General features: G+C 40.8%; 1 protein-coding gene across 2 annotated transcripts in view; it reads right to left on the bottom strand.

Annotated features, from left to right (window-relative positions):
- Positions 1-14,397, bottom strand: part of pls1 (plastin 1) — a 76,485-nt gene extending 62,088 nt beyond the window's left edge. For both annotated transcript variants that reach the window (XM_033031907.1, XM_033031905.1), the window contains exon 1: positions 14,302-14,397. The gene's annotated coding sequence lies outside the window, so the exon portion shown is untranslated. The remainder of the gene's footprint in view (positions 1-14,301) is intronic.
- Positions 14,398-15,281: the final 884 nt, after the last annotated feature.

Consider the following 15,281-nt stretch of genomic DNA (forward strand, 5'->3'; position numbering starts at 1 on the left):
AAGTGGGATAACCAAGAACTAGTGTGAACTGCGATGGTCAGCGCAAACTCAGTGGGCTGAAGGGCCTGTATTAATGCCGTATCTTTCAATCGAACAATGAAGACCAAAAAGGGAATAAATCATTGCAAAATAGCTAAATTTGGGGCAGTGTCAGGACAGCAATCCAGCAAGAATGACAAACAATGGAGGGGCACAAATTCAAATCCTGCCAGGGTAGCTGTGGTAGTTAACAATCTGGAAATTAAAAACATTTAATGATTGCCACATAACTACAGTATTGTCATTAGAACATACCAATCATTCAGAGGAGAAATTATTTTATTGGTGCTTCGATTGGCCTATACCCCATTGCAGGAACAATTATGGATGACTTCCAAATGCCTTCAGATTAATGATAAAACTCCACTAAATGTTGACGTGTCAACATTGTATCCAGCCCAAAAAAACATTGAAAAGTTCTCCTCAAACATCTGTTGATTGATATCTAGATTGGGAGAAATGTCTTATACAGAATATAAAACAGTATAACGCAAGAATATGCCCATCAACCCATGATATCTGTGCCAAACAGGATGCCAAATTAAACTCTAATCGCCACTAACGTATCTGCTTCCACCTTCCCTGGCATGTTCCAGGCACCTACCATTCTATATGTATAAAACTTGCCCTGCACATCTCCTTCAAACATTCCCTTTCTCATCTTAAAGCTATGCCCTCAATTATTTAAATGTCCACCCAGGGAGATAGCATATGTACATTTGATAGCCAGAAACCCATCGTTGCCCCTCAGCCTCCGGCACTCCACAGAAGACAATCCAGTTTTCCCAACCTCTCCTAAAAGCCAAAACCCTCTCATCCAGTCAGCCTTCTGTAAATTTCTTCTGCACCCTCTCCAAAGTTTCGACATCCTTCTTCCAACAAGGCAAACAAAAACTACATACAATACCCCAAATGCGGCCTAACCGAAGCTTTGTGACTCTTTTTACTAAATGACTTGACCGATCAAGCAAGCTTAACAAATGCCTGCTTTATCACTCTACCAACCAATGTCACTACTTACAGGGAGCTATGGACTTGGGCACCAAGAACCCCCTGACTGCAGGTGTTTTCTTCCGGTGCAGCCTGATCTGCTGAATTTACCGAGCAGTTTGTTTTTAACAAAAATAACCTGCTCACTGAGACGCAGTTCAGATTTTGCCATAGTTACTTGGTTCCAGAACCCAACAAAACCTTGGCCTGAATGACCATGGATGAAATAACTAATTTCTAGAAACGAGTAGGTGACACCAAGATGGCATCATATTGAATCTGGCATCCAGGATCACTTGGAAAATTGAACATAGGATTTATTGACATCAAGGGGAAAGCACAACAAAGGTTGGAGGCATGTCACACATAGGAGAGTGGCTGCAGTGGAAGGTCAAACATCCCATCTGCAGGACATCACTGCAAGAGCTCCTCAGGACAACTTACAATTCACAGAAGCCAATTAACCTACAAACCTGTAGGTCTTTAGTGCGGGAGGAAACCGGAGGGGACCCGGAGAAAACCTACGCGATCACAGGGAGAACGCAAAACCTCCACAGAGGCAGCATCTGTAGTCAGGATCGAACGTGGGTATTGGCGCTGTCAGGCAGCTACTCTACCGCTATGCCACCTTGTCACCCCTAAAAGGACAAAGCAGTGTTTGACGCAGCCCAAACATTAATTCCCTTAATCACTAATGCCCGGTGGGAACAATTCATACTCCCTACAAAGCACCCAAGCTGCTCCCTTAGCATGGCCCCAATCCACAACATCTAGAAGGACAAGGGAAACAGATGCACACAAACACTACCACCTGCAGCTTCCCTTGCAAACATCATGCCATCCAGAATTAGAATAACCACCTTCACCAAGTCTGCAGAACTTCATAATGGCAACCCACCATCATCTGTGCAATGAGAAAAATATAGAAAATAGATGCTGGCCTTCGCAGGGAAGCATTGATTTATACAAAAAAGTATTCAGGCAACTTTATTATTTTCAATGCAAAAATATTGAGTGGCATCTTTTAATATCAGATGCACAGATGTACAACACACGATTTGCAGCTGCAGCAAATGTCGAAGTGCATTCTACAATAATAACCAATTAAAACTAAATTCCTGTAATGTAGGCAGTTTTGCTATTTTATTGCATGAAATACTTCGCAAATAGATTATGAATCAAACTTGCATGGCTTTAATGACCCACTGTGGACTTGCGACAAACTAAACGCATATGCATTAATCTAAACATCCTTCCAGTTGCTTCAGAAAATACATTATTTTTGCACTCATCAGCATTTCTGCAAGCAAAACAGTGATTCCTGTATATCAATAATCATTCAAGGAACTACATGATATCTTTATGACAATTATAATACGAGTTCAATGGTTCAACCACTTTAAAATCTTTGAGTGTCAATCAGGAGGGAATGTGGGTGGAATAGATTCCTTGAATTTGACAGCCTGCAGAAATTATTTCAATTTTGTTTGCTTGCAAGTTGTGACCTTAAACAATAGGTCCAAGCAGATGCAATTTATGTGCAAATCAGTGTAAAGCAAGTAGTGGAAAGAATCTGGAGGACTAATTGGATAATACGTATTGCCACCACCCCAGAACCAATATCACCCAGGCAACAGTCATTCAGTAGAGGACACGTTCAAAGCCCAAGCTCTAACTCATCACCAGCCCATTCCCTGAAGCATACAAGATGGGCCTTACTCAGAATGTAAGGGTTAAAAGTAGGTAATCTAGCCTGCTGTGCCATTCAAAGATCATGACTGATCTTTTTCAGATTCTCCTATCCCCAATGTTCAAAACATACTCTGATAAAAATAGAATAGGTGTAGACCTTGGATGATCCAGCCATATCTTGAGATTCCCCACTTCATCATAACATCAATGAAGAAATTCATCATCACCTTGAGTGCGTCAGCATTGCTTTTGGCTGTTTGAGGATCTAGATCTCAGATTGGCACAAACTTTTAATCTACCAGGCAACAGTGATCATTGCTTTCCTGTAAACCTCCGAGATAGGACAATCTACAGTAGATATCTCAGGGCACAGAGGAAATACACCTGCAATATTCCCAGAAGAATTCTCCAAGTACACCAGCAGAACATGAAAACAAATACCAGCTTCTGCTCCAAGACCAACACTCTGAGCAGTGTCGGTCAGCCCAATTACATTTAGTGGTCTCCATTGAGTAGGCTACATTGTTGCAGTGCCTGTGAGCAGATCCTCAAAATAGACACATTATTCCAGGCAATGCCATAGATGAACAAAGGAACATATTCACATGTCCTTAAAAATCTTCTTGAGAAAATAAAACATTCTCACTGTCACCTGAGAATTCCTGGACTATTGCTGTTCACATGGAGAGAAGGTTCATTCAGGATGGTATGAAGAACTTCAAGTCCCTGCATTGGCAGCATACAGAAGCCCAGCATAAATGATGCCAGCACTTCACTTCACAAATGACCCACTTGCCTGCAGTGTTCTATCAAGAGCTTCTTGCCCCACTTACGATATAATCTAGGTGTTTTACATTGACCTCATCAGTCATATTAGAATTCACAGAACCAGCATGAAAGTAAGGCATCTTCAATCCAACTATAAAGGGAGAATCATCCCTAGATAAAGAAAGTCTTCTCAATGCCAAGGTTTTTGTTCTTGTCACCACCTCAACCCATCACCTAAATCACAATCATTCATTCCAACTGGAAAATAATCCCTTCATACCAGAAAAAAACCCCAGCAAAATGAGAACCAGAATTTACAAAAACTCTTGACATTTGTTGTTTGAAAAAAAATTTATTTTGTGTTTGTAAAATCAATTTACTGTTAAAATTCTGTCTGATTTTATCATTGGCTAGTGCAGCATTTCCAATGCACAGGAACAGATAAGGCTGCAGAGTGGTGGACTCAACCTAGTCTGTTACAAGCACATCCCTCCCTGCCATCAAAAACATCTAGATGAGACAGGGGCGGAAAACCCAGGGGGGGCCAGAGGGGGACACGTCCCCCCCCATGTTTTGAGAGGTGGGGGACATCCCCCCCCAAGTTTTTGTCATCCCGATTTTAAAATCTCCGTTTTTAGCGCTGGATTGAGCCTCCGAAGCCTCGCGCATGTGTGTGAGTGTGCGCGTGCGCGCGTGCCCGCCAGAAAATTGTCCCCCGTCCCCTCCATGTTTTGATAGCGAGTTCCGCTCTTGAGATGAAACAATATCTATCATCAAGGTTCCCCACGATCTGGGCAATGACTCTTCTCACTGCTAGCATTGGGTAGAAGGCACACAAGCCTTGATGTCCCACACCATCATATTTAGGAGCATTTATGTTCCTACAAACATCAGACTCTTGAACTGATCTGCACAACCCTAATGGGCCTGTCCCACTGTAAGAGTTCACCCAAGAGCTCTCCCGAGTTTAAAATAAAAAAATCAAACTCGTGGAAGCACGGAGAATGTACGTAGCGGGTACGTCGGAGCTCGGGACGTCTCTTAGCTGCTCATAATGCTAACGGCAGGTACTCAGGAAACGCCGTAAGCTCGGGAAGACTCGTACCTACGAGCGGCTATTACCTTAATTCTCCGAGTTCGAATCAGAGGAAACTCAGGAGAATTCTTGAATTAACTCGTACAGTGGGACAGCCCCATAATTCTACATTAGTAACAGAACACTACAGACCACCTCTTGCATTACAATTGACTTTTTTTCTAATTGTGTTTTGCGTTAATGTTTTTTCTGCAGTCTTTCCTTTTGCAGAACTTATGTTTTTTTTAAATCAGCGTACACTCCGAGTCTGTGTGCCTGTGATGCTGCTGAAAGCAAGGTTGTCATTGTGTGTATTCCTCACTGTACTCGTGATCATAAGAATGAACTCAACTTGACTTGAAATTCTTATTCATTAAATCTGGTAAAATACAAGTCATGTTGAAGCAGATTACTGTGAAAGAAACACGGTGGCACCAAATGGTCATTTTTGATAATGAACTGTTAATTGGCACCTTTGCCATGTAGACTCCCGAGTAATTCAAGATAGATTAAATTCAGAGAAAAAAAAACCAGCAAATGATACCCAGTGTGAAATGTCCAGTATCTTTTCCCTTCTACGCACTTAATGATTCCAAGATGACTGCCAATTATTACTAAAGGAGTATCTGCTTTTTGAGTGAAGTCAGCCAGGGGCCTCTCAATGCACTAATGTAATGTCACAAAGGTAAATTCCATCCACACAACCTAATTATTTTGTTTTTAAATTAGCTCCTCTACAGGTTCTATTAAAAGGACTGGCTTGAACCTGTGCCTTAAAATCCCTTCGATCTTCAACAACAAACCCAATTAATTTATAGAAACAAGGAACTGCAGATGCTGGTTTATACAAAATGACACAAAGTGCTGGAGTAACTCAGCAGGACAGGCAGCATCTCTGAAGAACATGGATAGGTGACATTTCCCAAAACATCATCTATCCAGGATCTCCAGAGATGCAGCTTGTCCCGCTGAGTTACTCCAGCACTTTGTGTCCTTTCTCTCAATTTATAGTAGAATTACTGTTTTTGTTACATTTGACTAGAAAGTATCATTTTGCACATTGCTGTAAAGAACTCCAAGCCATTTTCTCCTCACAAGCCATTCATTATTCCGTTCAGGAGGTGTGCAGCCTTTGTACAAAATTCCAAATATATTTGAGGATAAAATTGGTTGGATGAAGTAGTGCAGGAACCCAAGAGAGGAAACAAGAGACCAACTCAACCATAATGACTTAACAAACTGGATCACTTTACATTGAGGAAAGACAAAATTAAGTGCCGAATAAAAATAAACACTGGATTTGCCCCAGCATTCCGTTCCGATGAACAAAATTAATGCCTTATTTGGTCTATTTTCCTCTTATGATCTAAAACCAATAGAACCCTGTGCCACATTAATTGCTGAACAAGATGACCTCTGTTTATCTCACAAATGAATTTATTCACTTGGCAATAAATCACAATTATTTAATGAATCAGTCTGTAGAATATAAATTTATTTTTTCCCCAAAATAGACTGTTTCAAATAGAATTATCAGAGCTACATTTGGCAAAGTTGATCTCCATAATTTAATTCACAGCCATTATCAAGAATAAATTTCTTACCCAAAGCCAGGGGGTGGCAGAGGTACAATAGCCCACTGGCTAATAGCTTGCAAAGTTAACTTTCCCCAGGGAGAGGGCGCTTTTACAGCACAATTGCTACTCATCTGGCCTAACAATTAATCGACCAACTTCAAATGTTGAAACCTTTTAGATTGCTGAACTTTACAAGTTATTAGCCAGTGGGCTATTGTACCTCTGCCACCCCCAATTAAAAATAATTGGAAGCACGTCATCCTCTACCTTGGGGACTGACCACAACGGAGAATTATTATTTTGTTTCAAATAAATTGTCAGTATACTGGTAATACAAATATAGCTGGACATTCACATCAGGCCTTGGTAAGCTTCAGTCTGAAGAAGGGTCTCAACCCAAAACGTCACCTTTTCCTTTACTCCATAGATGCTGCCTCACCCACTGAGTTTCTCCAGCATTTTTGTCTACCTTCGATTTTTCCAGCATCTGCAGTTCTTTCTTGAACAGTAAAATCATTTGGCATGGTTTTGATGTCCTTACTTCAATTCAGCATCTATATTACTAAAACTCTTTGTTTGTGCCGGCAATGTGTCACTCTGCTCTGATTTTCCTATTTTCTTCCAAACGCTAGGCCACAGCCTTCCCATTTCACATATTCTACTCACATTTTTCCCGCTGAAGCAATAAACATTTTCCCGTCACATTCCGACCTATATTTCTGAAGTTATTCATGACTTAAAGTTTTTAAAAAAAGAAGCCAAAACCGCTTTCTCAGAGAGCGTCCAGTGATGATGTCACAATGCCTCTCATAGTGCACAAATCACAATGGGCTCTCAAGCTGTCCAGGGCCTGGCGCTGCTCTACGACCTGCGGTAGGCCCTGGGGCAGGGAATGGGAGTAAGGAGAGGAGGGAAATGAGGGAGATGGGGTAGGGTCTCTACCCCCTCCTTCTCTGCCCCTCTCCACCCCCTACCCCTCTCTACACCCCTGTACTGCACCAAAACTGGGTGGCAGTGTGAACTGTGAGGAGGATGCTATGAGAATGCAGGGCGACTTGGACAGGTTGGGCGAGTGGGTAGATGCATGGCGGATGCAGTTTAATGTGGATAGATGTGAGGTTATCCACTTTGGTAGCAAAAACAGGAAGGCAGATTATTATCTAAATGGTGTCAAGTTCGGAAAAGGGGAAGTACAACGGGATCTGGGGGTCCTTGTTAATCAGTCAATGAAAGTAAGCATGCAGATACAGCAGGCAGTGAAGAAAGCAAATGGCATGTTGGCCTTTATAACAAGAGGAGTTGAGTATACGTGCAAAGATGTCCTTCTGCAGTTGTATAGGGCCCTAGTGAGACCACACCTGGAGTATTGTGTGCAGTTTTGGTCCTTTAATTTGAGGAAGGACGTTCTTGCTATTGTGGGAATGCAGCGTAGGTTTACAAGGTTAATTTCCGGGATGGCGGGACTGTCATATGCTGAGAGAATGGAGAGGCTGGTCTTGTATACTCTGGAATTTAGGACGAGAGGGGATCTTATTGAAACATACACGATTATTAAGGGTTTGGATACGTTAGAGGCAGGAAATATATTCCCGATGTTCGGGAGTCCAGAGCCAGGGACCACAGTTTAAGAATAAGGAGTAATCCATTTAGAACGGAGACGAGGAAACTCTTTTTCCTCAGAGAGTTGTGAGTCTGTAGAATTCTCTGCTCAGAGGACGGTGGAGGCCGGTTCTCTGGATACTTTCAAGAGAGAGCTAGATAGGGCTCTTAAAGATAGCAGAGTCAAGGGATATGGGGAGAAGGCAGGAATGGGGTACTCATTGTGGATGATCAGCCATGATCACATTGAATGGCGGTGCTGGCTCGAAGGGTCGAATGGCCTACTCCTGCACCTATTGTTTTTTGTTTGCACTGTACGGCCCAGAATTATACAAACTATGCCAAGACTCATTCAGCGAGTCATACGTCAAGATTATCTATTCCCATACTGCGGCCTTTTAGGAAGTTTTCTGTGCATATCACAAATTCCTGCTCTAATCCCCGAATACTGCAAAGGTAATTGAAGAAAACTTAAGACAGATTTTAAAGCATTTAAAGTAATCCTATCAAGAACTCCACTACAAACACTCGTTACAAAAACAGACCAGACTGGATAAGGAACCATCTATAATCAAGATACTTTATGTCAGTGTTATTCCTACCATTTCATCAGTCCATTTACTTAGGTTGCCACCGAATATAGACAAAATGCTGGAATAACTTGGTAGGTCAGGCAGCAACTCTGGAGAAAAGGAATAGGTGACGTCACCTATTCCTTTTCTCCAGAGATGCTGCCTTGTCCGCCAAATTACTCCAGTATTTTGTATCTATCTTTGGTGTAAACCAGCATCTGAAACTCCTTCCTATACATAAGTAGGTTGTCAATTGGACTATTTTAGCTAAACTCGTGAAATCTGTCATCACATGAACTTGAGAGTTCCATCACACATCTGCACGAGTCTTGGCCAGATCATGCTCAAACTAACTAAAATATTTGCTATTAAGGCAAGGAAAGCAAGTATGCATGGCTCCTGGATTGTTGCCTTTTTAATTTTTGAACCAATTTGCTATGGATCCCATGGACTCAAACCTTTTGGGACCCTGTCAAAGTCCATGTTAACAACATCAACCATACATTTTGTATCTTTGAAAGATTCAAGCAAATTGGTCAGACAGGAGCTCCCCAAGTACCCACACTGACTACCTCTGACACTCCAAGTGTGGAATAATTCTGTCCTGAAGACATTTTTCCAATATCTTCTCTACCACCAACGCTAGCCACATTGGTCCATAAATAAGTGGCTTATCCCTGCTATCCTTCTCAAGTAAAAATATCACATTAGCTACCCTCCACCAATCTGGCAGCTCACCCACAACCCATGTAGATTGAACAAATCTCTATTTAGTGCTCCCGGCAATATCATCCCTTGCCTCCCATAGCACCTGCGAGGAAATTGCTGCGGCCCTAATAGATCATCCATCCCTGGGAATTTATCCACCTTCAAATCCACCAAGACATCTAATACTTTTTAAATGCTAACACATTCCAGAATCGCATTTTCTTCCTCCCTGGATTTTCAAACTACAATGCCCTCTGTTAATTGAATATAGATCAGAAGTATTCTTAATCTGGAGTCTGAAGGTCCCAACCTGAAACATCACCCATTATTTTTCTCCAGATATGCTGCCTGCCTCACTGAGTTACACCAGCACTGTGTCTATCTTCAGAAGTATTCATTTAAGATACATTTTCTGGTTCAAAAACTGCCATGGGCTCTACACCTGTCTAATGTTTCCTTCCCACTCCAACTCTTCAGATCCTTAACATCCAGCTCTTCTGATCCTCAACATCTTGGACTTAATGTCCTCACCTTTCACTCCCATGGGGGCATATTAGTTGTAAACTCTCAACATTCTACCTTCGAATGTCTCCCATTTGTCAGATGTAGCCCTACCAACAATTAGCTGCTCCCAGTCTACCTTTTCCAGGTTCCATCTTATGATATTGAAATTGGCCTTCCCTCACTTCAGGCCCTAATCTCTGGTTCACCTTTACCCTTGTGTTTAAACTTTATTCTCTGTTAACTTGGAGTTATGTGCTGAGTTGTTTCATATTAAAATAATTTAGAATGCATAAGCATCATAAAATGATGCAAGATTATTTCTGAATTATACCCATGCTAATCCAAGTAATCAAAGGTTGAAAGCAGGAAACATCATAACCTTATTGATATTGGTTTGGTTAAGAAGGCATATGTTATGCGTGCATTCATAGGACAGGGCTGGAAGAAACACATAATGCAGTTTTATAGGACTTTGGTTAGGCCACATTTGCGTTATGATGTGCAGTTCTATTTGCCCAATTACAGGAAGCATGTGGAGTATTTGGAAAGGGTGCAGAGGAGGTTCAACAGAATGATGCCGGGATTAGGGAGTGTTAGCTATAGGGAGAAGTTGGACAGATTTGGATTGTTTTCTCTGGAACGCCAAAAGTTGCAGGGACTCCTGATAGAAGTATATACAATTAGGAGAGGCGTAGATAGGGTAAACAGTCAGAAGCTTTTTCCCCCAGGATGGAAAAAAATCAAACACTAGAGGGCATAGTTTTAAGGTAGAGGGGCCATGTTTAAAGGAGATGTGTGGGGCGACTTTAAAAAATTTTTTTTTACAGAGGATGGCGAGTACCTGGAACACCGACAGGGTTGGTAGTTGAGACAGATTCAATAGTATTAAGAGACTATTGGATAAGCATATAGATATGCACGGAATGGAAGGATTTGGATTATGGACACGCAGACAAGCGATGGTCTTGGCATCATATTCAGCTCCGAGATTGTGGGCCAAAGGGCCTGTTCTGGTGCTCTATTGTTCCATGTTCTAATCAAATCACATTCATAAATTGCGGTTTTACATGGTAAAAGGCTAAGACTTAATTTTAAAAAATGTAGCATTGATGTCATCTATTTGCCGAGGCATTGGGCTAATTATAAAAGAGCCTCAGGTATAATCTGGGACTTAATTACTTTCTTTGGGACTAACTGGTTATCACAAAGTTCATATTATTTCCCCATCATGACAGAAGATTGAACAATTTGAAATTTAACAATGCATCCCTTGTCTATTGCAGATGCCACCAATGCCAATTGTGCTGTAATGATTCATGTGGCATAACTACACCCTGCTTTGCTGGATAGCCCACTGCAATCTCCAAAAGATACTCCCTCAGGGTAACTTGAAGTCTAGTTTAAAGTTAACAAGATTAGCAGGCTTTAGGAATTTGTACAGCAAAAATGAGACACGAGCAGTAGCCCCCAGTTCGAAACCTCTTCCAAAGCACTCCATATTACATGAATTGAACCACATCCAACACCTCCTCCCTCTGCCAATCCCTCAAACAAAGCATCAGTCCCTTTCTGCCATTTACAGACTCTCCACATTACTCCAATTGAAGGAATTATCTTTGTCCTCTATCTATAGCAGTGGATCCTATGATCACCAACTCCACGATCCACCCAACCACAGCCCACCCCACACTGCCCTACAAAATTCCTGTTTTACAGGAATTCCCGAATTCCCTTGTTTTCCTATCTCCATTGTCTCCAAATGTTCCTGACTTCCATTAAGCTACTCTGTTCATCTATCCAGATGCAGGATAAAAGAAAATGTTTCTGTCAAGTGAGAGCAGTCATTCACTGCTTTAAGTTATTCTAAATTCCATTTGAGTACACAAATGAAAAATCTTGAGAACTGTGCTGAGATTACATTAACAAACCATTTAGAACGTGCATTCATATTTCTTGAGGGATATGATTAGAATACACCCCTTAGTAAAGTTAATTTTCTCAATTTTTTAACTGCCTTAACACCAACACTTTCCATCTTTCACTAGAGTTTGGAGATTGTTGAGGAAGATCAATGCCTTGCTACTGCAGATAACAGCCTGGGAGACAAAGCAGACATTAGTTTGCTTATCCTGCCAATTAATTTAGATTATCTAGAGATAGTGCTCATAGTACTGGCTTACTCCTTATTCTTAAACTGTGGCCCCTGGTTCTGGACTTGCCTAACCCATTTCCTGCCTCTAGCGTGTCCAAACCCTTAACAATCTTATATGTTTCAATGAGATCTCCTCTCATCCTTCTAAACTCCAGAGTGTACAAGCCCAGCTGCTCCATTTTCTTGGCATATGACAGTCCAGCCATCCTGGGAATTAACCTTGTAAACCTATGCTGCACTCCCTCAATAGCAAGAATGTCCTTCCTCAAATTAGAGGACCAAAACTGCACACAATACTCCAGGTGTGGTCTCACTAGGGCTCTGCACAAATGCAGAAGGACCTCTTTGCTCCTATATTCAATCCCCTTTTTTTTTTTAAATTTTTTTTTTTTTTATAAAGGCCAACATGCTTATTCACTTTCTTCACTGCTTGCTGTACCTGCATGTTTACTGTCATAGGCTGATGTACAAGGACCCCCAGATCCCATTGTACTTCCCCTTTTCCCAACTTGATGGCATTTAGATAGTAATCTGCCTCCTATATTTGCTACCAAAGTGGATAACCTCACATTTATCCGCATTAAACTTCATCTGCCATGCATCTGCCCACTCACCCAACCTGTCCAAGTCTTACCCTGCATTCTCATAGAATCCTCCTCACAGTTCACACTGCCACCCAGCTTTGTGTCATCTGCAAATTTGCTAATGTTACTTTGAATCCCTTCATCCAAATCATTGATATATATCAATAGCTGCAGTCCCAGCACCAAGCCTTGCGGTAGTCACTGCCTGCCATTCTGAAAGGGACCCGTTAATCCCTACTCTTTGTTTCCTGTCTGCCAACCACTTCTTTATCCATGTCAGCACTCTACCCCCAATACCATGTGCCCTAATTTTGCCCACTAATCTCCTATGTGGGACCTTATCAAATGCGCATATCAGATGAGACTTTTAGTTATAGATACCACCAATATTACATCATTAGAAATGCTCTTGGCAGATAAATGATCATTCTCACCTGCTTCAAAGATGCTGAGTTGAAGTACTCCCCAGAGAACCACTGAGTTGAAGTACTCCCCGGAGAGCCACTGAAAAGGAGCTCTTAATTTTAGAAAGAAAGTTTACTCTCAAAACATTCAAGAAAGATCTAGACAAGAAGAATACAGAGCCAATATGGGGCATGGTGAGCCTGTTTTTGTGCTGTTAATCTCAAAGAATCTAAAATATAGTTAGCTATCAAGTTACCTGCAATATCTTGCTCAAGATTAGCCACTCGCATAAAAACCCCAGATTATCTGGTCATTATCATCTTTCCATTCACCCATTTATCCTGAACTCACTGGACCATAGATAATTTGATTTGTCCAACCATTTTCCCTGCTATATTCTCAGCACTTAAATTGACATTAAAAAAAAAAAATCCTTCTTTCCCAATTCTGACCTGAAACATTAAGCATTTCACGTTCCACAAACAATATTTTTATTTTAGTTTTCCACCATTGGCATTTTTTAAATGTTGACGTTGCTGCATGCAAACAGTCTGCCATGTTTTCTGCATTTGAAGATGCCATAAAGTGCCTCGGAACATCATGCAGGGGCATGAACGGAGCTAATTGAAGAGGGGGAAGTGGTCGCACATTTTCTATAACTGGGTTCTCTTTTTTTCCTGTTAACAAATTATTTTTTCACTACGCAATAACAGCAAAAGATTTTAAAAATCAGCAAAGTCAGGTACAGAAACTCACAACGTTCACTTCACACAAGCCCAATATGTCTACTACCTCACTCTGCTGTAGATATTATCTGTATCTCTCAATGCGACATACATCACGGAATACATATTTAATCTTCCATGTACAAATAAAAATGGATGGCTTTATTCCACAAGTTCAAGGTGACATTCCAACTGCTGATTTTAATCGAGATTATTTACTGAATTAGATGGCTCTCATACCTGAATAAAGTACAACTAAAACTAATATCTTTAAAAGCATTCCCTCGATTACAAGTTCAGTAAAAAGAGAAACATATCAAAAAAGGAAAACATGCTGGTGCACACAAGATCAATTTAGGCCACTCCAAAGCAACATAAGAATTGTTGCCGTGAAACAACTACATGATAGATTTAGTGCAGATTCAATAGAGAATTGACTGTTCAATAAGGAACAAGCAACTGTTTTGTTAAAGTGAAACAAGTAAAGTACATTCACTCTACATTTACGAACTCCTCAAAAGAGCACTCAGCCGTCTAACAAAAGATTGGTGTAACATTAACGTTGAACACAATGCTAGGTCTGAAACACTAACTATAAACCGGTTTGCAACAATAGCCGGATAGCTCATCTCATTGACCAACATTCCGCCCATAATCTTTAGGAACCCTTTAATTTAAGGCTTAAAAGTAATCTAATTCTTCCGGGATGAAGCGTGCAGAAGTTGTTTCAATAGTGTTTCAAAATATATATCAACTTGCCCAGAAATAACATTTTACAAGTGCTGCGTTTGACCACAAGGAACGAGACCGCTAATTACATTTGTTAAAAAATTAACTTCTTCATTTTTTCCCCTAAACAATTAAGCGTTTTCTTTGTGTTAAAACAAAAAAAGAACAAATATATTACTTACGGGGTGAATCTAGTCGCTGTGGAAAGCAGGTGCAAGACAACACACCGCAGAAGAGAAGCTGGCCAAAGAGCGGCCCTGCTGTGACCTCGTGTGCTTGACGGCTTGCCAGGTATCCAGGTGCTTCCTCTGCTGTCAAATACAGGAGCGATCCAATCGGATCCACAGCAAATAGGGAGGTGGGCTTTCAGGTGAGAAAGTTGCATCGGGCCAATAACGCCCTGGGGCACACAGCAACAGTTGCTATGACCCTTGTAGGACGCTTTCGGCTGCTTCAGTGGAGAAATGCTGGATGAATACAACAGGTTCTTCGTTTTTGCTGCAATGTTGGTTTTGTAATTGCTTCTGCGTGCGAACACGGCCAGCTTTAATTGTCGCCTTGGCTCGGCCTGGCAGTTTCTGGGAATAGGGAGATTGAAAGTTTAAGCACCAAACTCCTGCACTTGAGTATCAGTGATAGATGTCCTGCATTGTTCGAAATGATAGGCGGATATAAAACCTTTGCTTGGTTTATTTTGGTTTACTTTGTTTTCGACTCGAAACTATTATTTTCTTTACTTCCTTCCTTTCTGTTAATTCACGCAAATTTAATCCTGTAAATGCCCCATGAATGGCTATGCGATAGATTATACGATAGATTGTGAAAGCAAGTATGTAATATTAATACGTCATTTCAGATATTCAGTAATCTCGTTTTATATGTGCTAAAACATATTCTTTACAACGTATACTGAATATTAAATACCAAACAAGTTGGGAATACGTATGAAGAATACAGAATAATGTTACATTGTGGGTTTTAAGAATTTCCAGTTTAATGGAGATACAATTTGTTATCACTGTCTGTGATTTATGTATTACTTAATCTCTTTCTCTCACTATTAATCGACTTTTACCAACATTTCTAGTAGATCTTGATTCACTTTCTTAATACTTTTCTTTCTTTGATAATTTTCTTTGTTTTTATTCAGATATCTAGCATT

Source organism: Amblyraja radiata, chromosome 13 (assembly GCF_010909765.2).
Source record: "Amblyraja radiata isolate CabotCenter1 chromosome 13, sAmbRad1.1.pri, whole genome shotgun sequence".
Lineage (NCBI taxonomy): Eukaryota > Metazoa > Chordata > Chondrichthyes > Rajiformes > Rajidae > Amblyraja > Amblyraja radiata.